General features: G+C 41.5%; 11 non-coding genes across 11 annotated transcripts; all 11 read left to right on the forward strand.

Annotated features, from left to right (window-relative positions):
* The first annotated feature begins 1,023 nt into the window (after window positions 1-1,023).
* On the forward strand, window positions 1,024-1,097 carry TRNAN-GUU (transfer RNA asparagine (anticodon GUU)). The gene has a single exon. It is a non-coding gene; the product is annotated as a tRNA-Asn (tRNA).
* Window positions 1,098-2,566: 1,469 nt separating this feature from the next.
* Window positions 2,567-2,640, forward strand: TRNAN-GUU (transfer RNA asparagine (anticodon GUU)). The gene has a single exon. It is a non-coding gene; the product is annotated as a tRNA-Asn (tRNA).
* Window positions 2,641-4,110: 1,470 nt separating this feature from the next.
* TRNAN-GUU (transfer RNA asparagine (anticodon GUU)) lies at window positions 4,111-4,184 on the forward strand. The gene has a single exon. It is a non-coding gene; the product is annotated as a tRNA-Asn (tRNA).
* Window positions 4,185-7,197: 3,013 nt separating this feature from the next.
* TRNAN-GUU (transfer RNA asparagine (anticodon GUU)) lies at window positions 7,198-7,271 on the forward strand. The gene has a single exon. It is a non-coding gene; the product is annotated as a tRNA-Asn (tRNA).
* Window positions 7,272-8,740: 1,469 nt separating this feature from the next.
* TRNAN-GUU (transfer RNA asparagine (anticodon GUU)) lies at window positions 8,741-8,814 on the forward strand. Its single transcript has one exon. It is a non-coding gene; the product is annotated as a tRNA-Asn (tRNA).
* A 1,470-nt stretch (window positions 8,815-10,284) lies between these two features.
* Window positions 10,285-10,358, forward strand: TRNAN-GUU (transfer RNA asparagine (anticodon GUU)). Its single transcript has one exon. It is a non-coding gene; the product is annotated as a tRNA-Asn (tRNA).
* A 3,013-nt stretch (window positions 10,359-13,371) lies between these two features.
* Window positions 13,372-13,445, forward strand: TRNAN-GUU (transfer RNA asparagine (anticodon GUU)). The gene has a single exon. It is a non-coding gene; the product is annotated as a tRNA-Asn (tRNA).
* Window positions 13,446-14,914: 1,469 nt separating this feature from the next.
* TRNAN-GUU (transfer RNA asparagine (anticodon GUU)) lies at window positions 14,915-14,988 on the forward strand. The gene has a single exon. It is a non-coding gene; the product is annotated as a tRNA-Asn (tRNA).
* Window positions 14,989-16,457: 1,469 nt separating this feature from the next.
* Window positions 16,458-16,531, forward strand: TRNAN-GUU (transfer RNA asparagine (anticodon GUU)). The gene has a single exon. It is a non-coding gene; the product is annotated as a tRNA-Asn (tRNA).
* A 3,012-nt stretch (window positions 16,532-19,543) lies between these two features.
* TRNAN-GUU (transfer RNA asparagine (anticodon GUU)) lies at window positions 19,544-19,617 on the forward strand. The gene has a single exon. It is a non-coding gene; the product is annotated as a tRNA-Asn (tRNA).
* Window positions 19,618-21,086: 1,469 nt separating this feature from the next.
* On the forward strand, window positions 21,087-21,160 carry TRNAN-GUU (transfer RNA asparagine (anticodon GUU)). The gene has a single exon. It is a non-coding gene; the product is annotated as a tRNA-Asn (tRNA).
* Window positions 21,161-22,637: the final 1,477 nt, after the last annotated feature.

A 22,637-nucleotide genomic window follows, 5' to 3' on the forward strand; every position in this document is an offset into this window, starting at 1 on the left:
ACCAATAAGCAAAAAAATATGAAAATCCTCATCTTTCCCACAAAAACATCAAAAACAACAGCAAAAACATTGAAGACGGCTGGCTGCAAACGGAATAGAGAAATATCATACAAGCATGTTAAAAGCGTTGGAAGACAATTTTTTAAGGAAAGTGTTTTGAAACTTGAAGACACGCACGGACGTGCCAGATGATCAGAAAGTGCCATTTCACTCGGAGTTAACAGTCCAAATACAAGCAATCGACTTTAATGCCTCACTGCATCAAGCTTAGCAACGTTTGATGGGCACGGAAAGTTTGGTGATCAACTCCACTCTGGGATGATTCATTTTTAACATGGAATGGGCAAAGCATGCGCTAACCAAACAGAAAAAAAAGGAAAGAAAAACAGCAGCAAAGAGTAAAATTAGCTTTAATGTTTCTGCAACAACACATTACATTCAAACGGAGGCTACAGATTGTATAGAAGAAAACAAATAACAACCCCAAAGACATTCATTAAACATGTTAAGTGAGGACGTAAAGGAGATCTCTATAGAAATGTTTGGAAATCTGTTACGTCACACAGACATGTTGACAGAGTGGTCAGAAAGTGCAATATTTCTTGAAATTAACAGGCAAGCTATCATCGATTGACTTAAAACCAATAAAACCTCAGATGTGGATGGTAACATAACGAAAGCAGTGAAAACCCATGGAAAAGTGAATTTCTCTTAAGGTTTGGGGATTTGATTGCCATGGAATTACAAGTTTGAACAAAAACAAATTGCTTAGCAGAGGATGGTTTCGATCCATCGACCTCTGGGTTATGGGCCCAGCACGCTTCCGCTGCGCCACTCTGCTGCTGTCACACCTTTCTCTGTGCATTTTGAAAGGGAGAAGCTGGCTCCACCTACATTTGCATGCAGATAAAGAACCATAGCTGCATTTGAAAGCAGAGGATGCCGTAACCTCTGAAAAAGCATTTAGACATTGTGAGAGCAAAATCTTGTTAGTCCACGTAGCTCTCTCGCCTCACGTGCTTAGTCTCTGTGGCGCAATTGGTTAGCGCGTTCGGCTGTTAACCGAAAGGTTGGTGGTTCAAGCCCACCCAGGGACGTTTTGAGACACTTGAGTTTTTTTAACCGAAAAGCAAAAAAGGAGCCCAAAATAGTTACCTTTCAAACGCAAATACGGTGACTGCAAATTGATTAACATAGGTGGAGACCCTTCACAAAACCATGCTTAAAAGGAAGGGTGACGTCATATCTATGACGGTGCTTTCCAATTGAAACTTCATCAAAAGCACGTAAAACATCATCAGAAGTGAACAGGAAGTTCATTCTTCATTCCGTTGTCAACCGATTGGCCAGAAAATTGGGCTCGATCAAAGGGAACCTGAACAGGGGACTGCTCCTATCCATCGTCATTCATTGGGAAAGTGTCTGCAATTTCAAACACATTGCATTTCTCATATCAGCATGTGATGAGCGCCCGAAGCGTGCTGTTGAAACCCCACTCCGGGACCATTCCTTTTTCAATGCAGGAGGGGCAAAGCATTTGCTAACCAATAAGCAAAAAAATATGAAAATCCTCATCTTTCCCACAAAAACATCAAAAACAACAGCAAAAACATTGAAGACGGCTGGCTGCAAACGGAATAGAGAAATATCATACAAGCATGTTAAAAGCGTTGGAAGACAATTTTTTAAGGAAAGTGTTTTGAAACTTGAAGACACGCACGGACGTGCCAGATGATCAGAAAGTGCCATTTCACTCGGAGTTAACAGTCCAAATACAAGCAATCGACTTTAATGCCTCACTGCATCAAGCTTAGCAACGTTTGATGGGCACGGAAAGTTTGGTGATCAACTCCACTCTGGGATGATTCATTTTTAACATGGAATGGGCAAAGCATGCGCTAACCAAACAGAAAAAAAAGGAAAGAAAAACAGCAGCAAAGTGTAAAATTAGCTTTAATGTTTCTGCAACAACACATTACATTCAAACGGAGGCTACAGATTGTATAGAAGAAAACAAATAACAACCCCAAAGACATTCATTAAACATGTTAAGTGAGGACGTAAAGGAGATCTCTATAGAAATGTTTGGAAATCTGTTACGTCACACAGACATGTTGACAGAGTGGTCAGAAAGTGCAATTTTTCTTGAAATTAACAGGCAAGCTATCATCGATTGACTTAAAACCAATAAAACCTCAGATGTGGATGGTAACATAACGAAAGCAGTGAAAACCCATGGAAAAGTGAATTTCTCTTAAGGTTTGGGGATTTGATTGCCATGGAATTACAAATTTGAACAAAAACAAATTGCTTAGCAGAGGATGGTTTCGATCCATCGACCTCTGGGTTATGGGCCCAGCACGCTTCCGCTGCGCCACTCTGCTGCTGTCACACCTTTCTCTGTGCATTTTGAAAGGGAGAAGCTGGCTCCACCTACATTTGCATGCAGATAAAGAACCATAGCTGCATTTGAAAGCAGAGGATGCCGTAACCTCTGAAAAAGCATTTAGACATTGTGAGAGCAAAATCTTGTTAGTCCACGTAGCTCTCTCGCCTCACGTGCTTAGTCTCTGTGGCGCAATTGGTTAGCGCGTTCGGCTGTTAACCGAAAGGTTGGTGGTTCAAGCCCACCCAGGGACGTTTTGAGACACTTGAGTTTTTTTTAACCGAGAAGCAAAAAAGGAGCCCAAAATAGTTACCTTTCAAACGCAAATACGGTGACTGCAAATTGATTAACATAGGTGGAGACCCTTCACAAAACCATGTTTAAAAGGAAGGGTGACGTCATATCTATGACGGTGCTTTCCAATTGAAACTTCATCAAAAGCACGTAAAACATCATCAGAAGTGAACAGGAAGTTCATTCTTCATTCCGTTGTCAACCGATTGGCCAGAAAATTGGGCTCGATCAAAGGGAACCTGAACAGGGGACTGCTCCTATCCATCGTCATTCATTGGGAAAGTGTCTGCAATTTCAAACACATTGCATTTCTCATATCAGCATGTGATGAGCGCCCGAAGCGTGCTGTTGAAACCCCACTCCGGGACCATTCCTTTTTCAATGCAGGAGGGGCAAAGCATTTGCTAACCAATAAGCAAAAAAATATGAAAATCCTCATCTTTCCCACAAAAACATCAAAAACAACAGCAAAAACATTGAAGACGGCTGGCTGCAAACGGAATAGAGAAATATCATACAAGCATGTTAAAAGCGTTGGAAGACAATTTTTTAAGGAAAGTGTTTTGAAACTTGAAGACACGCACGGACGTGCCAGATGATCAGAAAGTGCCATTTCACTCGGAGTTAACAGTCCAAATACAAGCAATCGACTTTAATGCCTCACTGCATCAAGCTTAGCAACGTTTGATGGGCACGGAAAGTTTGGTGATCAACTCCACTCTGGGATGATTCATTTTTAACATGGAATGGGCAAAGCATGCGCTAACCAAACAGAAAAAAAAGGAAAGAAAAACAGCAGCAAAGTGTAAAATTAGCTTTAATGTTTCTGCAACAACACATTACATTCAAACGGAGGCTACAGATTGTATAGAAGAAAACAAATAACAACCCCAAAGACATTCATTAAACATGTTAAGTGAGGACGTAAAGGAGATCTCTATAGAAATGTTTGGAAATCTGTTACGTCACACAGACATATTGACAGAGTGGTCAGAAAGTGCAATTTTTCTTGAAATTAACAGGCAAGCTATCATCGATTGACTTAAAACCAATAAAACCTCAGATGTGGATGGTAACATAACGAAAGCAGTGAAAACCCATGGAAAAGTGAATTTCTCTTAAGGTTTGGGGATTTGATTGCCATGGAATTACAAATTTGAACAAAAACAAATTGCTTAGCAGAGGATGGTTTCAATCCATCGACCTCTGGGTTATGGGCCCAGCACGCTTCCGCTGCGCCACTCTGCTGCTGTCACACCTTTCTCTGTGCATTTTGAAAGGGAGAAGCTGGCTCCACCTACATTTGCATGCAGATAAAGAACCATAGCTGCATTTGAAAGCAGAGGATGCCGTAACCTCTGAAAAAGCATTTAGACATTGTGAGAGCAAAATCTTGTTAGTCCACGTAGCTCTCTCGCCTCACGTGCTTAGTCTCTGTGGCGCAATTGGTTAGCGCGTTCGGCTGTTAACCGAAAGGTTGGTGGTTCAAGCCCACCCAGGGACGTTTTGAGACACTTGAGTTTTTTTAACCGAAAAGCAAAAAAGGAGCCCAAAATAGTTACCTTTCAAACGCAAATACGGTGACTGCAAATTGATTAACATAGGTGGAGACCCTTCACAAAACCATGCTTAAAAGGAAGGGTGACGTCATATCTATGACGGTGCTTTCCAATTGAAACTTCATCAAAAGCACGTAAAACATCATCAGAAGTGAACAGGAAGTTCATTCTTCATTCCGTTGTCAACCGATTGGCCAGAAAATTGGGCTCGATCAAAGGGAACCTGAACAGGGGACTGCTCCTATCCATCGTCATTCATTGGGAAAGTGTCTGCAATTTCAAACACATTGCATTTCTCATATCAGCATGTGATGAGCGCCCGAAGCGTGCTGTTGAAACCCCACTCCGGGACCATTCCTTTTTCAATGCAGGAGGGGCAAAGCATTTGCTAACCAATAAGCAAAAAAATATGAAAATCCTCATCTTTCCCACAAAAACATCAAAAACAACAGCAAAAACATTGAAGACGGCTGGCTGCAAACGGAATAGAGAAATATCATACAAGCATGTTAAAAGCGTTGGAAGACAATTTTTTAAGGAAAGTGTTTTGAAACTTGAAGACACGCACGGACGTGCCAGATGATCAGAAAGTGCCATTTCACTCGGAGTTAACAGTCCAAATACAAGCAATCGACTTTAATGCCTCACTGCATCAAGCTTAGCAACGTTTGATGGGCACGGAAAGTTTGGTGATCAACTCCACTCTGGGATGATTCATTTTTAACATGAAATGGGCAAAGCATGCGCTAACCAAACAGAAAAAAAAGGAAAGAAAAACAGCAGCAAAGAGTAAAATTAGCTTTAATGTTTCTGCAACAACACATTACATTCAAACGGAGGCTACAGATTGTATAGAAGAAAACAAATAACAACCCCAAAGACATTCATTAAACATGTTAAGTGAGGACGTAAAGGAGATCTCTATAGAAATGTTTGGAAATCTGTTACGTCACACAGACATGTTGACAGAGTGGTCAGAAAGTGCAATATTTCTTGAAATTAACAGGCAAGCTATCATCGATTGACTTAAAACCAATAAAACCTCAGATGTGGATGGTAACATAACGAAAGCAGTGAAAACCCATGGAAAAGTGAATTTCTCTTAAGGTTTGGGGATTTGATTGCCATGGAATTACAAATTTGAACAAAAACAAATTGCTTAGCAGAGGATGGTTTCAATCCATCGACCTCTGGGTTATGAGCCCAGCACGCTTCCGCTGCGCCACTCTGCTGCTGTCACACCTTTCTCTGTGCGTTTTGAAAGGGAGAAGCTGGCTCCACCTACATTTGCATGCAGATAAAGAACCATAGCTGCATTTGAAAGCAGAGGATGCCGTAACCTCTGAAAAAGCATTTAGACATTGTGAGAGCAAAATCTTGTTAGTCCACGTAGCTCTCTCGCCTCACGTGCTTAGTCTCTGTGGCGCAATTGGTTAGCGCGTTCGGCTGTTAACCGAAAGGTTTGTGGTTCAAGCCCACCCAGGGACGTTTTGAGACACTTGAGTTTTTTTTAACCGAGAAGCAAAAAAGGAGCCCAAAATAGTTACCTTTCAAACGCAAATACGGTGACTGCAAATTGATCAACATAGGTGGAGACCCTTCACAAAACCATGTTTAAAAGGAAGGGTGACGTCATATCTATGACGGTGCTTTCCAATTGAAACTTCATCAAAAGCACGTAAAACATCATCAGAAGTGAACAGGAAGTTCATTCTTCATTCCGTTGTCAACCGATTGGCCAGAAAATTGGGCTCGATCAAAGGGAACCTGAACAGGGGACTGCTCCTATCCATCGTCATTCATTGGGAAAGTGTCTGCAATTTCAAACACATTGCATTTCTCATATCAGCATGTGATGAGCGCCCGAAGCGTGCTGTTGAAACCCCACTCCGGGACCATTCCTTTTTCAATGCAGGAGGGGCAAAGCATTTGCTAACCAATAAGCAAAAAAATATGAAAATCCTCATCTTTCCCACAAAAACATCAAAAACAACAGCAAAAACATTGAAGACGGCTGGCTGCAAACGGAATAGAGAAATATCATACAAGCATGTTAAAAGCGTTGGAAGACAATTTTTTAAGGAAAGTGTTTTGAAACTTGAAGACACGCACGGACGTGCCAGATGATCAGAAAGTGCCATTTCACTCGGAGTTAACAGTCCAAATACAAGCAATCGACTTTAATGCCTCACTGCATCAAGCTTAGCAACGTTTGATGGGCACGGAAAGTTTGGTGATCAACTCCACTCTGGGATGATTCATTTTTAACATGGAATGGGCAAAGCATGCGCTAACCAAACAGAAAAAAAAGGAAAGAAAAACAGCAGCAAAGTGTAAAATTAGCTTTAATGTTTCTGCAACAACACATTACATTCAAACGGAGGCTACAGATTGTATAGAAGAAAACAAATAACAACCCCAAAGACATTCATTAAACATGTTAAGTGAGGACGTAAAGGAGATCTCTATAGAAATGTTTGGAAATCTGTTACGTCACACAGACATGTTGACAGAGTGGTCAGAAAGTGCAATTTTTCTTGAAATTAACAGGCAAGCTATCATCGATTGACTTAAAACCAATAAAACCTCAGATGTGGATGGTAACATAACGAAAGCAGTGAAAACCCATGGAAAAGTGAATTTCTCTTAAGGTTTGGGGATTTGATTGCCATGGAATTACAAATTTGAACAAAAACAAATTGCTTAGCAGAGGATGGTTTCGATCCATCGACCTCTGGGTTATGGGCCCAGCACGCTTCCGCTGCGCCACTCTGCTGCTGTCACACCTTTCTCTGTGCATTTTGAAAGGGAGAAGCTGGCTCCACCTACATTTGCATGCAGATAAAGAACCATAGCTGCATTTGAAAGCAGAGGATGCCGTAACCTCTGAAAAAGCATTTAGACATTGTGAGAGCAAAATCTTGTTAGTCCACGTAGCTCTCTCGCCTCACGTGCTTAGTCTCTGTGGCGCAATTGGTTAGCGCGTTCGGCTGTTAACCGAAAGGTTGGTGGTTCAAGCCCACCCAGGGACGTTTTGAGACACTTGAGTTTTTTTAACCGAAAAGCAAAAAAGGAGCCCAAAATAGTTACCTTTCAAACGCAAATACGGTGACTGCAAATTGATTAACATAGGTGGAGACCCTTCACAAAACCATGCTTAAAAGGAAGGGTGACGTCATATCTATGACGGTGCTTTCCAATTTAAACTTCATCAAAAGCACGTAAAACATCATCAGAAGTGAACAGGAAGTTCATTCTTCATTCCGTTGTCAACCGATTGGCTAGAAAATTGGGCTCGATCAAAGGGAACCTGAACAGGGGACTGCTCCTATCCATCGTCATTCATTGGGAAAGTGTCTGCAATTTCAAACACATTGCATTTCTCATATCAGCATGTGATGAGCGCCCGAAGCGTGCTGTTGAAACCCCACTCCGGGACCATTCCTTTTTCAATGCAGGAGGGGCAAAGCATTTGCTAACCAATAAGCAAAAAAATATGAAAATCCTCATCTTTCCCACAAAAACATCAAAAACAACAGCAAAAACATTGAAGACGGCTGGCTGCAAACGGAATAGAGAAATATCATACAAGCATGTTAAAAGCGTTGGAAGACAATTTTTTAAGGAAAGTGTTTTGAAACTTGAAGACACGCACGGACGTGCCAGATGATCAGAAAGTGCCATTTCACTCGGAGTTAACAGTCCAAATACAAGCAATCGACTTTAATGCCTCACTGCATCAAGCTTAGCAACGTTTGATGGGCACGGAAAGTTTGGTGATCAACTCCACTCTGGGATGATTCATTTTTAACATGGAATGGGCAAAGCATGCGCTAACCAAACAGAAAAAAAAGGAAAGAAAAACAGCAGCAAAGAGTAAAATTAGCTTTAATGTTTCTGCAACAACACATTACATTCAAACGGAGGCTACAGATTGTATAGAAGAAAACAAATAACAACCCCAAAGACATTCATTAAACATGTTAAGTGAGGACGTAATGGAGATCTCTATAGAAATGTTTGGAAATCTGTTACGTCACACAGACATGTTGACAGAGTGGTCAGAAAGTGCAATATTTCTTGAAATTAACAGGCAAGCTATCATCGATTGACTTAAAACCAATAAAACCTCAGATGTGGATGGTAACATAACGAAAGCAGTGAAAACCCATGGAAAAGTGAATTTCTCTTAAGGTTTGGGGATTTGATTGCCATGGAATTACAAATTTGAACAAAAACAAATTGCTTAGCAGAGGATGGTTTCAATCCATCGACCTCTGGGTTATGGGCCCAGCACGCTTCCGCTGCGCCACTCTGCTGCTGTCACACCTTTCTCTGTGCGTTTTGAAAGGGAGAAGCTGGCTCCACCTAAATTTGCATGCAGATAAAGAACCATAGCTGCATTTGAAAGCAGAGGATGCCGTAACCTCTGAAAAAGCATTTAGACATTGTGAGAGCAAAATCTTGTTAGTCCACGTAGCTCTCTCGCCTCACGTGCTTAGTCTCTGTGGCGCAATTGGTTAGCGCGTTCGGCTGTTAACCGAAAGGTTGGTGGTTCAAGCCCACCCAGGGACGTTTTGAGACACTTGAGTTTTTTTTAACCGAGAAGCAAAAAAGGAGCCCAAAATAGTTACCTTTCAAACGCAAATACGGTGACTGCAAATTGATTAACATAGGTGGAGACCCTTCACAAAACCATGTTTAAAAGGAAGGGTGACGTCATATCTATGACGGTGCTTTCCAATTGAAACTTCATCAAAAGCACGTAAAACATCATCAGAAGTGAACAGGAAGTTCATTCTTCATTCCGTTGTCAACCGATTGGCCAGAAAATTGGGCTCGATCAAAGGGAACCTGAACAGGGGACTGCTCCTATCCATCGTCATTCATTGGGAAAGTGTCTGCAATTTCAAACACATTGCATTTCTCATATCAGCATGTGATGAGCGCCCGAAGCGTGCTGTTGAAACCCCACTCCGGGACCATTCCTTTTTCAATGCAGGAGGGGCAAAGCATTTGCTAACCAATAAGCAAAAAAATATGAAAATCCTCATCTTTCCCACAAAAACATCAAAAACAACAGCAAAAACATTGAAGACGGCTGGCTGCAAACGGAATAGAGAAATATCATACAAGCATGTTAAAAGCGTTGGAAGACAATTTTTTAAGGAAAGTGTTTTGAAACTTGAAGACACGCACGGACGTGCCAGATGATCAGAAAGTGCCATTTCACTCGGAGTTAACAGTCCAAATACAAGCAATCGACTTTAATGCCTCACTGCATCAAGCTTAGCAACGTTTGATGGGCACGGAAAGTTTGGTGATCAACTCCACTCTGGGATGATTCATTTTTAACATGGAATGGGCAAAGCATGCGCTAACCAAACAGAAAAAAAAGGAAAGAAAAACAGCAGCAAAGTGTAAAATTAGCTTTAATGTTTCTGCAACAACACATTACATTCAAACGGAGGCTACAGATTGTATAGAAGAAAACAAATAACAACCCCAAAGACATTCATTAAACATGTTAAGTGAGGACGTAAAGGAGATCTCTATAGAAATGTTTGGAAATCTGTTACGTCACACAGACATGTTGACAGAGTGGTCAGAAAGTGCAATTTTTCTTGAAATTAACAGGCAAGCTATCATCGATTGACTTAAAACCAATAAAACCTCAGATGTGGATGGTAACATAACGAAAGCAGTGAAAACCCATGGAAAAGTGAATTTCTCTTAAGGTTTGGGGATTTGATTGCCATGGAATTACAAATTTGAACAAAAACAAATTGCTTAGCAGAGGATGGTTTCGATCCATCGACCTCTGGGTTATGGGCTCAGCACGCTTCCGCTGCGCCACTCTGCTGCTGTCACACCTTTCTCTGTGCATTTTGAAAGGGAGAAGCTGGCTCCACCTACATTTGCATGCAGATAAAGAACCATAGCTGCATTTGAAAGCAGAGGATGCCGTAACCTCTGAAAAAGCATTTAGACATTGTGAGAGCAAAATCTTGTTAGTCCACGTAGCTCTCTCGCCTCACGTGCTTAGTCTCTGTGGCGCAATTGGTTAGCGCGTTCGGCTGTTAACCGAAAGGTTGGTGGTTCAAGCCCACCCAGGGACGTTTTGAGACACTTGAGTTTTTTTTAACCGAGAAGCAAAAAAGGAGCCCAAAATAGTTACCTTTCAAACGCAAATACGGTGACTGCAAATTGATTAACATAGGTGGAGACCCTTCACAAAACCATGTTTAAAAGGAAGGGTGACGTCATATCTATGACGGTGCTTTCCAATTGAAACTTCATCAAAAGCACGTAAAACATCATCAGAAGTGAACAGGAAGTTCATTCTTCATTCCGTTGTCAACCGATTGGCCAGAAAATTGGGCTCGATCAAAGGGAACCTGAACAGGGGACTGCTCCTATCCATCGTCATTCATTGGGAAAGTGTCTGCAATTTCAAACACATTGCATTTCTCATATCAGCATGTGATGAGCGCCCGAAGCGTGCTGTTGAAACCCCACTCCGGGACCATTCCTTTTTCAATGCAGGAGGGGCAAAGCATTTGCTAACCAATAAGCAAAAAAATATGAAAATCCTCATCTTTCCCACAAAAACATCAAAAACAACAGCAAAAACATTGAAGACGGCTGGCTGCAAACGGAATAGAGAAATATCATACAAGCATGTTAAAAGCGTTGGAAGACAATTTTTTAAGGAAAGTGTTTTGAAACTTGAAGACACGCACGGACGTGCCAGATGATCAGAAAGTGCCATTTCACTCGGAGTTAACAGTCCAAATACAAGCAATCGACTTTAATGCCTCACTGCATCAAGCTTAGCAACGTTTGATGGGCACGGAAAGTTTGGTGATCAACTCCACTCTGGGATGATTCATTTTTAACATGGAATGGGCAAAGCATGCGCTAACCAAACAGAAAAAAAAGGAAAGAAAAACAGCAGCAAAGTGTAAAATTAGCTTTAATGTTTCTGCAACAACACATTACATTCAAACGGAGGCTACAGATTGTATAGAAGAAAACAAATAACAACCCCAAAGACATTCATTAAACATGTTAAGTGAGGACGTAAAGGAGATCTCTATAGAAATGTTTGGAAATCTGTTACGTCACACAGACATGTTGACAGAGTGGTCAGAAAGTGCAATTTTTCTTGAAATTAACAGGCAAGCTATCATCGATTGACTTAAAACCAATAAAACCTCAGATGTGGATGGTAACATAACGAAAGCAGTGAAAACCCATGGAAAAGTGAATTTCTCTTAAGGTTTGGGGATTTGATTGCCATGGAATTACAAATTTGAACAAAAACAAATTGCTTAGCAGAGGATGGTTTCGATCCATCGACCTCTGGGTTATGGGCCCAGCACGCTTCCGCTGCGCCACTCTGCTGCTGTCACACCTTTCTCTGTGCATTTTGAAAGGGAGAAGCTGGCTCCACCTACATTTGCATGCAGATAAAGAACCATAGCTGCATTTGAAAGCAGAGGATGCCATAACCTCTGAAAAAGCATTTAGACATTGTGAGAGCAAAATCTTGTTAGTCCACGTAGCTCTCTCGCCTCACGTGCTTAGTCTCTGTGGCGCAATTGGTTAGCGCATTCGGCTGTTAACCGAAAGGTTGGTGGTTCAAGCCCACCCAGGGACGTTTTGAGACACTTGAGTTTTTTTAACCGAAAAGCAAAAAAGGAGCCCAAAATAGTTACCTTTCAAACGCAAATACGGTGACTGCAAATTGATTAACATAGGTGGAGACCCTTCACAAAACCATGCTTAAAAGGAAGGGTGACGTCATATCTATGACGGTGCTTTCCAATTGAAACTTCATCAAAAGCACGTAAAACATCATCAGAAGTGAACAGGAAGTTCATTCTTCATTCCGTTGTCAACCGATTGGCCAGAAAATTGGGCTCGATCAAAGGGAACCTGAACAGGGGACTGCTCCTATCCATCGTCATTCATTGGGAAAGTGTCTGCAATTTCAAACACATTGCATTTCTCATATCAGCATGTGATGAGCGCCCGAAGCGTGCTGTTGAAACCCCACTCCGGGACCATTCCTTTTTCAATGCAGGAGGGTCAAAGCATTTGCTAACCAATAAGCAAAAAAATATGAAAATCCTCATCTTTCCCACAAAAACATCAAAAACAACAGCAAAAACATTGAAGACGGCTGGCTGCAAACGGAATAGAGAAATATCATACAAGCATGTTAAAAGCGTTGGAAGACAATTTTTTAAGGAAAGTGTTTTGAAACTTGAAGACACGCACGGACGTGCCAGATGATCAGAAAGTGCCATTTCACTCGGAGTTAACAGTCCAAATACAAGCAATCGACTTTAATGCCTCACTGCATCAAGCTTAGCAACGTTTGATGGGCACGGAAAGTTTGGTGATCAACTCCACTCTGGGATGATTCATTTTTAACATGGAATGGGCAAAGCATGCGCTAACCAAACAGAAAAAAAAGGAAAGAAAAACAGCAGCAAAGAGTAAAATTAGCTTTAATGTTTCTGCAACAACACATTACATTCAAACGGAGGCTACAGATTGTATAGAAGAAAACAAATAACAACCCCAAAGACATTCATTAAACATGTTAAGTGAGGACGTAAAGGAGATCTCTATAGAAATGTTTGGAAATCTGTTACGTCACACAGACATGTTGACAGAGTGGTCAGAAAGTGCAATATTTCTTGAAATTAACAGGCAAGCTATCATCGATTGACTTAAAACCAATAAAACCTCAGATGTGGATGGTAACATAACGAAAGCAGTGAAAACCCATGGAAAAGTGAATTTCTCTTAAGGTTTGGGGATTTGATTGCCATGGAATTACAAGCTTGAACAAAAACAAATTGCTTAGCAGAGGATGGTTTCGATCCATCGACCTCTGGGTTATGGGCCCAGCACGCTTCCGCTGCGCCACTCTGCTGCTGTCACACCTTTCTCTGTGCATTTTGAAAGGGAGAAGCTGGCTCCACCTACATTTGCATGCAGATAAAGAACCATAGCTGCATTTGAAAGCAGAGGATGCCGTAACCTCTGAAAAAGCATTTAGACATTGTGAGAGCAAAATCTTGTTAGTCCACGTAGCTCTCTCGCCTCACGTGCTTAGTCTCTGTGGCGCAATTGGTTAGCGCGTTCGGCTGTTAACCGAAAGGTTGGTGGTTCAAGCCCACCCAGGGACGTTTTGAGACACTTGAGTTTTTTTAACCGAAAAGCAAAAAAGGAGCCCAAAATAGTTACCTTTCAAACGCAAATACGGTGACTGCAAATTGATTAACATAGGTGGAGACCCTTCACAAAACCATGCTTAAAAGGAAGGGTGACGTCATATCTATGACGGTGCTTTCCAATTGAAACTTCATCAAAAGCACGTAAAACATCATCAGAAGTGAACAGGAAGTTCATTCTTCATTCCGTTGTCAACCGATTGGCCAGAAAATTGGGCTCGATCAAAGGGAACCTGAACAGGGGACTGCTCCTATCCATCGTCATTCATTGGGAAAGTGTCTGCAATTTCAAACACATTGCATTTCTCATATCAGCATGTGATGAGCGCCCGAAGCGTGCTGTTGAAACCCCACTCCGGGACCATTCCTTTTTCAATGCAGGAGGGGCAAAGCATTTGCTAACCAATAAGCAAAAAAATATGAAAATCCTCATCTTTCCCACAAAAACATCAAAAACAACAGCAAAAACATTGAAGACGGCTGGCTGCAAACGGAATAGAGAAATATCATACAAGCATGTTAAAAGCGTTGGAAGACAATTTTTTAAGGAAAGTGTTTTGAAACTTGAAGACACGCACGGACGTGCCAGATGATCAGAAAGTGCCATTTCACTCGGAGTTAACAGTCCAAATACAAGCAATCGACTTTAATGCCTCACTGCATCAAGCTTAGCAACGTTTGATGGGCACGGAAAGTTTGGTGATCAACTCCACTCTGGGATGATTCATTTTTAACATGGAATGGGCAAAGCATGCGCTAACCAAACAGAAAAAAAAGGAAAGAAAAACAGCAGCAAAGTGTAAAATTAGCTTTAATGTTTCTGCAACAACACATTACATTCAAACGGAGGCTACAGATTGTATAGAAGAAAACAAATAACAACCCCAAAGACATTCATTAAACATGTTAAGTGAGGACGTAAAGGAGATCTCTATAGAAATGTTTGGAAATCTGTTACGTCACACAGACATGTTGACAGAGTGGTCAGAAAGTGCAATTTTTCTTGAAATTAACAGGCAAGCTATCATCGATTGACTTAAAACCAATAAAACCTCAGATGTGGATGGTAACATAACGAAAGCAGTGAAAACCCATGGAAAAGTGAATTTCTCTTAAGGTTTGGGGATTTGATTGCCATGGAATTACAAATTTGAACAAAAACAAATTGCTTAGCAGAGGATGGTTTCGATCCATCGACCTCTGGGTTATGGGCTCAGCACGCTTCCGCTGCGCCACTCTGCTGCTGTCACACCTTTCTCTGTGCATTTTGAAAGGGAGAAGCTGGCTCCACCTACATTTGCATGCAGATAAAGAACCATAGCTGCATTTGAAAGCAGAGGATGCCGTAACCTCTGAAAAAGCATTTAGACATTGTGAGAGCAAAATCTTGTTAGTCCACGTAGCTCTCTCGCCTCACGTGCTTAGTCTCTGTGGCGCAATTGGTTAGCGCGTTCGGCTGTTAACCGAAAGGTTGGTGGTTCAAGCCCACCCAGGGACGTTTTGAGACACTTGAGTTTTTTTAACCGAAAAGCAAAAAAGGAGCCCAAAATAGTTACCTTTCAAACGCAAATACGGTGACTGCAAATTGATTAACATAGGTGGAGACCCTTCACAAAACCATGCTTAAAAGGAAGGGTGACGTCATATCTATGACGGTGCTTTCCAATTGAAACTTCATCAAAAGCACGTAAAACATCATCAGAAGTGAACAGGAAGTTCATTCTTCATTCCGTTGTCAACCGATTGGCCAGAAAATTGGGCTCGATCAAAGGGAACCTGAACAGGGGACTGCTCCTATCCATCGTCATTCATTGGGAAAGTGTCTGCAATTTCAAACACATTGCATTTCTCATATCAGCATGTGATGAGCGCCCGAAGCGTGCTGTTGAAACCCCACTCCGGGACCATTCCTTTTTCAATGCAGGAGGGGCAAAGCATTTGCTAACCAATAAGCAAAAAAATATGAAAATCCTCATCTTTCCCACAAAAACATCAAAAACAACAGCAAAAACATTGAAGACGGCTGGCTGCAAACGGAATAGAGAAATATCATACAAGCATGTTAAAAGCGTTGGAAGACAATTTTTTAAGGAAAGTGTTTTGAAACTTGAAGACACGCACGGACGTGCCAGATGATCAGAAAGTGCCATTTCACTCGGAGTTAACAGTCCAAATACAAGCAATCGACTTTAATGCCTCACTGCATCAAGCTTAGCAACGTTTGATGGGCACGGAAAGTTTGGTGATCAACTCCACTCTGGGATGATTCATTTTTAACATGGAATGGGCAAAGCATGCGCTAACCAAACAGAAAAAAAAGGAAAGAAAAACAGCAGCAAAGTGTAAAATTAGCTTTAATGTTTCTGCAACAACACATTACATTCAAACGGAGGCTACAGATTGTATAGAAGAAAACAAATAACAACCCCAAAGACATTCATTAAACATGTTAAGTGAGGACGTAAAGGAGATCTCTATAGAAATGTTTGGAAATCTGTTACGTCACACAGACATGTTGACAGAGTGGTCAGAAAGTGCAATTTTTCTTGAAATTAACAGGCAAGCTATCATCGATTGACTTAAAACCAATAAAACCTCAGATGTGGATGGTAACATAACGAAAGCAGTGAAAACCCATGGAAAAGTGAATTTCTCTTAAGGTTTGGGGATTTGATTGCCATGGAATTACAAATTTGAACAAAAACAAATTGCTTAGCAGAGGATGGTTTCGATCCATCGACCTCTGGGTTATGGGCCCAGCACGCTTCCGCTGCGCCACTCTGCTGCTGTCACACCTTTCTCTGTGCATTTTGAAAGGGAGAAGCTGGCTCCACCTACATTTGCATGCAGATAAAGAACCATAGCTGCATTTGAAAGCAGAGGATGCCGTAACCTCTGAAAAAGCATTTAGACATTGTGAGAGCAAAATCTTGTTAGTCCACGTAGCTCTCTCGCCTCACGTGCTTAGTCTCTGTGGCGCAATTGGTTAGCGCGTTCGGCTGTTAACCGAAAGGTTGGTGGTTCAAGCCCACCCAGGGACGTTTTGAGACACTTGAGTTTTTTTAACCGAAAAGCAAAAAAGGAGCCCAAAATAGTTACCTTTCAAACGCAAATACGGTGACTGCAAATTGATTAACATAGGTGGAGACCCTTCACAAAACCATGCTTAAAAGGAAGGGTGACGTCATATCTATGACGGTGCTTTCCAATTTAAACTTCATCAAAAGCACGTAAAACATCATCAGAAGTGAACAGGAAGTTCATTCTTCATTCCGTTGTCAACCGATTGGCCAGAAAATTGGGCTCGATCAAAGGGAACCTGAACAGGGGACTGCTCCTATCCATCGTCATTCATTGGGAAAGTGTCTGCAATTTCAAACACATTGCATTTCTCATATCAGCATGTGATGAGCGCCCGAAGCGTGCTGTTGAAACCCCACTCCGGGACCATTCCTTTTTCAATGCAGGAGGGGCAAAGCATTTGCTAACCAATAAGCAAAAAAATATGAAAATCCTCATCTTTCCCACAAAAACATCAAAAACAACAGCAAAAACATTGAAGACGGCTGGCTGCAAACGGAATAGAGAAATATCATACAAGCATGTTAAAAGCGTTGGAAGACAATTTTTTAAGGAAAGTGTTTTGAAACTTGAAGACACGCACGGACGTGCCAGATGATCAGAAAGTGCCATTTCACTCGGAGTTAACAGTCCAAATACAAGCAATCGACTTTAATGCCTCACTGCATCAAGCTTAGCAACGTTTGATGGGCACGGAAAGTTTGGTGATCAACTCCACTCTGGGATGATTCATTTTTAACATGGAATGGGCAAAGCATGCGCTAACCAAACAGAAAAAAAAGGAAAGAAAAACAGCAGCAAAGTGTAAAATTAGCTTTAATGTTTCTGCAACAACACATTACATTCAAACGGAGGCTACAGATTGTATAGAAGAAAACAAATAACAACCCCAAAGACATTCATTAAACATGTTAAGTGAGGACGTAAAGGAGATCTCTATAGAAATGTTTGGAAATCTGTTACGTCACACAGACATGTTGACAGAGTGGTCAGAAAGTGCAATTTTTCTTGAAATTAACAGGCAAGCTATCATCGATTGACTTAAAACCAATAAAACCTCAGATGTGGATGGTAACATAACGAAAGCAGTGAAAACCCATGGAAAAGTGAATTTCTCTTAAGGTTTGGGGATTTGATTGCCATGGAATTACAAATTTGAACAAAAACAAATTGCTTAGCAGAGGATGGTTTCGATCCATCGACCTCTGGGTTATGGGCCCAGCACGCTTCCGCTGCGCCACTCTGCTGCTGTCACACCTTTCTCTGTGCATTTTGAAAGGGAGAAGCTGGCTCCACCTACATTTGCATGCAGATAAAGAACCATAGCTGCATTTGAAAGCAGAGGATGCCATAACCTCTGAAAAAGCATTTAGACATTGTGAGAGCAAAATCTTGTTAGTCCACGTAGCTCTCTCGCCTCACGTGCTTAGTCTCTGTGGCGCAATTGGTTAGCGCATTCGGCTGTTAACCGAAAGGTTGGTGGTTCAAGCCCACCCAGGGACGTTTTGAGACACTTGGGTTTTTTTAACCGAAAAGCAAAAAAGGAGCCCAAAATAGTTACCTTTCAAACGCAAATACGGTGACTGCAAATTGATTAACATAGGTGGAGACCCTTCACAAAACCATGCTTAAAAGGAAGGGTGACGTCATATCTATGACGGTGCTTTCCAATTGAAACTTCATCAAAAGCACGTAAAACATCATCAGAAGTGAACAGGAAGTTCATTCTTCATTCCGTTGTCAACCGATTGGCCAGAAAATTGGGCTCGATCAAAGGGAACCTGAACAGGGGACTGCTCCTATCCATCGTCATTCATTGGGAAAGTGTCTGCAATTTCAAACACATTGCATTTCTCATATCAGCATGTGATGAGCGCCCGAAGCGTGCTGTTGAAACCCCACTCCGGGACCATTCCTTTTTCAATGCAGGAGGGTCAAAGCATTTGCTAACCAATAAGCAAAAAAATATGAAAATCCTCATCTTTCCCACAAAAACATCAAAAACAACAGCAAAAACATTGAAGACGGCTGGCTGCAAACGGAATAGAGAAATATCATACAAGCATGTTAAAAGCGTTGGAAGACAATTTTTTAAGGAAAGTGTTTTGAAACTTGAAGACACGCACGGACGTGCCAGATGATCAGAAAGTGCCATTTCACTCGGAGTTAACAGTCCAAATACAAGCAATCGACTTTAATGCCTCACTGCATCAAGCTTAGCAACGTTTGATGGGCACGGAAAGTTTGGTGATCAACTCCACTCTGGGATGATTCATTTTTAACATGGAATGGGCAAAGCATGCGCTAACCAAACAGAAAAAAAAGGAAAGAAAAACAGCAGCAAAGAGTAAAATTAGCTTTAATGTTTCTGCAACAACACATTACATTCAAACGGAGGCTACAGATTGTATAGAAGAAAACAAATAACAACCCCAAAGACATTCATTAAACATGTTAAGTGAGGACGTAAAGGAGATCTCTATAGAAATGTTTGGAAATCTGTTACGTCACACAGACATGTTGACAGAGTGGTCAGAAAGTGCAATATTTCTTGAAATTAACAGGCAAGCTATCATCGATTGACTTAAAACCAATAAAACCTCAGATGTGGATGGTAACATAACGAAAGCAGTGAAAACCCATGGAAAAGTGAATTTCTCTTAAGGTTTGGGGATTTGATTGCCATGGAATTACAAGTTTGAACAAAAACAAATTGCTTAGCAGAGGATGGTTTCGATCCATCGACCTCTGGGTTATGGGCCCAGCACGCTTCCGCTGCGCCACTCTGCTGCTGTCACACCTTTCTCTGTGCATTTTGAAAGGGAGAAGCTGGCTCCACCTACATTTGCATGCAGATAAAGAACCATAGCTGCATTTGAAAGCAGAGGATGCCGTAACCTCTGAAAAAGCATTTAGACATTGTGAGAGCAAAATCTTGTTAGTCCACGTAGCTCTCTCGCCTCACGTGCTTAGTCTCTGTGGCGCAATTGGTTAGCGCGTTCGGCTGTTAACCGAAAGGTTGGTGGTTCAAGCCCACCCAGGGACGTTTTGAGACACTTGAGTTTTTTTAACCGAAAAGCAAAAAAGGAGCCCAAAATAGTTACCTTTCAAACGCAAATACGGTGACTGCAAATTGATTAACATAGGTGGAGACCCTTCACAAAACCATGCTTAAAAGGAAGGGTGACGTCATATCTATGACGGTGCTTTCCAATTGAAACTTCATCAAAAGCACGTAAAACATCATCAGAAGTGAACAGGAAGTTCATTCTTCATTCCGTTGTCAACCGATTGGCCAGAAAATTGGGCTCGATCAAAGGGAACCTGAACAGGGGACTGCTCCTATCCATCGTCATTCATTGGGAAAGTGTCTGCAATTTCAAACACATTGCATTTCTCATATCAGCATGTGATGAGCGCCCGAAGCGTGCTGTTGAAACCCCACTCCGGGACCATTCCTTTTTCAATGCAGGAGGGGCAAAGCATTTGCTAACCAATAAGCAAAAAAATATGAAAATCCTCATCTTTCCCACAAAAACATCAAAAACAACAGCAAAAACATTGAAGACGGCTGGCTGCAAACGGAATAGAGAAATATCATACAAGCATGTTAAAAGCGTTGGAAGACAATTTTTTAAGGAAAGTGTTTTGAAACTTGAAGACACGCACGGACGTGCCAGATGATCAGAAAGTGCCATTTCACTCGGAGTTAACAGTCCAAATACAAGCAATCGACTTTAATGCCTCACTGCATCAAGCTTAGCAACGTTTGATGGGCACGGAAAGTTTGGTGATCAACTCCACTCTGGGATGATTCATTTTTAACATGGAATGGGCAAAGCATGCGCTAACCAAACAGAAAAAAAAGGAAAGAAAAACAGCAGCAAAGTGTAAAATTAGCTTTAATGTTTCTGCAACAACACATTACATTCAAACGGAGGCTACAGATTGTATAGAAGAAAACAAATAACAACCCCAAAGACATTCATTAAACATGTTAAGTGAGGACGTAAAGGAGATCTCTATAGAAATGTTTGGAAATCTGTTACGTCACACAGACATGTTGACAGAGTGGTCAGAAAGTGCAATTTTTCTTGAAATTAACAGGCAAGCTATCATCGATTGACTTAAAACCAATAAAACCTCAGATGTGGATGGTAACATAACGAAAGCAGTGAAAACCCATGGAAAAGTGAATTTCTCTTAATGTTTGGGGATTTGATTGCCATGGAATTACAAATTTGAACAAAAACAAATTGCTTAGCAGAGGATGGTTTCGATCCATCGACCTCTGGGTTATGGGCCCAGCACGCTTCCGCTGCGCCACTCTGCTGCTGTCACACCTTTCTCTGTGCATTTTGAAAGGGAGAAGCTGGCTCCACCTACATTTGCATGCAGATAAAGAACCATAGCTGCATTTGAAAGCAGAGGATGCCGTAACCTCTGAAAAAGCATTTAGACATTGTGAGAGCAAAATCTTGTTAGTCCACGTAGCTCTCTCGCCTCACGTGCTTAGTCTCTGTGGCGCAATTGGTTAGCGCGTTCGGCTGTTAACCGAAAGGTTGGTGGTTCAAGCCCACCCAGGGACGTTTTGAGACACTTGAGTTTTTTTAACCGAAAAGCAAAAAAGGAGCCCAAAATAGTTACCTTTCAAACGCAAATACGGTGACTGCAAATTGATTAACATAGGTGGAGACCCTTCACAAAACCATGCTTAAAAGGAAGGGTGACGTCATATCTATGACGGTGCTTTCCAATTGAAACTTCATCAAAAGCACGTAAAACATCATCAGAAGTGAACAGGAAGTTCATTCTTCATTCCGTTGTCAACCGATTGGCCAGAAAATTGGGCTCGATCAAAGGGAACCTGAACAGGGGACTGCTCCTATCCATCGTCATTCATTGGGAAAGTGTCTGCAATTTCAAACACATTGCATTTCTCATATCAGCATGTGATGAGCGCCCGAAGCGTGCTGTTGAAACCCCACTCCGGGACCATTCCTTTTTCAATGCAGGAGGGTCAAAGCATTTGCTAACCAATAAGCAAAAAAATATGAAAATCCTCATCTTTCCCACAAAAACATCAAAAACAACAGCAAAAACATTGAAGACGGCTGGCTGCAAACGGAATAGAGAAATATCATACAAGCATGTTAAAAGCGTTGGAAGACAATTTTTTAAGGAAAGTGTTTTGAAACTTGAAGACACGCACGGACGTGCCAGATGATCAGAAAGTGCCATTTCACTCGGAGTTAACAGTCCAAATACAAGCAATCGACTTTAATGCCTCACTGCATCAAGCTTAGCAACGTTTGATGGGCACGGAAAGTTTGGTGATCAACTCCACTCTGGGATGATTCATTTTTAACATGGAATGGGCAAAGCATGCGCTAACCAAACAGAAAAAAAAGGAAAGAAAAACAGCAGCAAAGAGTAAAATTAGCTTTAATGTTTCTGCAACAACACATTACATTCAAACGGAGGCTACAGATTGTATAGAAGAAAACAAATAACAACCCCAAAGACATTCATTAAACATGTTAAGTGAGGACGTAAAGGAGATCTCTATAGAAATGTTTGGATATCTGTTACGTCACACAGACATGTTGACAGAGTGGTCAGAAAGTGCAATATTTCTTGAAATTAACAGGCAAGCTATCATCGATTGACTTAAAACCAATAAAACCTCAGATGTGGATGGTAACATAACGAAAGCAGTGAAAACCCATGGAAAAGTGAATTTCTCTTAAGGTTTGGGGATTTGATTGCCATGGAATTACAAATTTGAACAAAAACAAATTGCTTAGCAGAGGATGGTTTCAATCCATCGACCTCTGGGTTATGGGCCCAGCACGCTTCCGCTGCGCCACTCTGCTGCTGTCACACCTTTCTCTGTGCGTTTTGAAAGGGAGAAGCTAGCTCCACCTACATTTGCATGCAGATAAAGAACCATAGCTGCATTTGAAAGCAGAGGATGCCGTAACCTCTGAAAAAGCATTTAGACATTGTGAGAGCAAAATCTTGTTAGTCCACGTAGCTCTCTCGCCTCACGTGCTTAGTCTCTGT

The sequence above is a fragment of the Pelobates fuscus genome, chromosome 2 (assembly GCF_036172605.1).
Source record: "Pelobates fuscus isolate aPelFus1 chromosome 2, aPelFus1.pri, whole genome shotgun sequence".
In the NCBI taxonomy this organism is placed as follows: domain Eukaryota; kingdom Metazoa; phylum Chordata; class Amphibia; order Anura; family Pelobatidae; genus Pelobates; species Pelobates fuscus.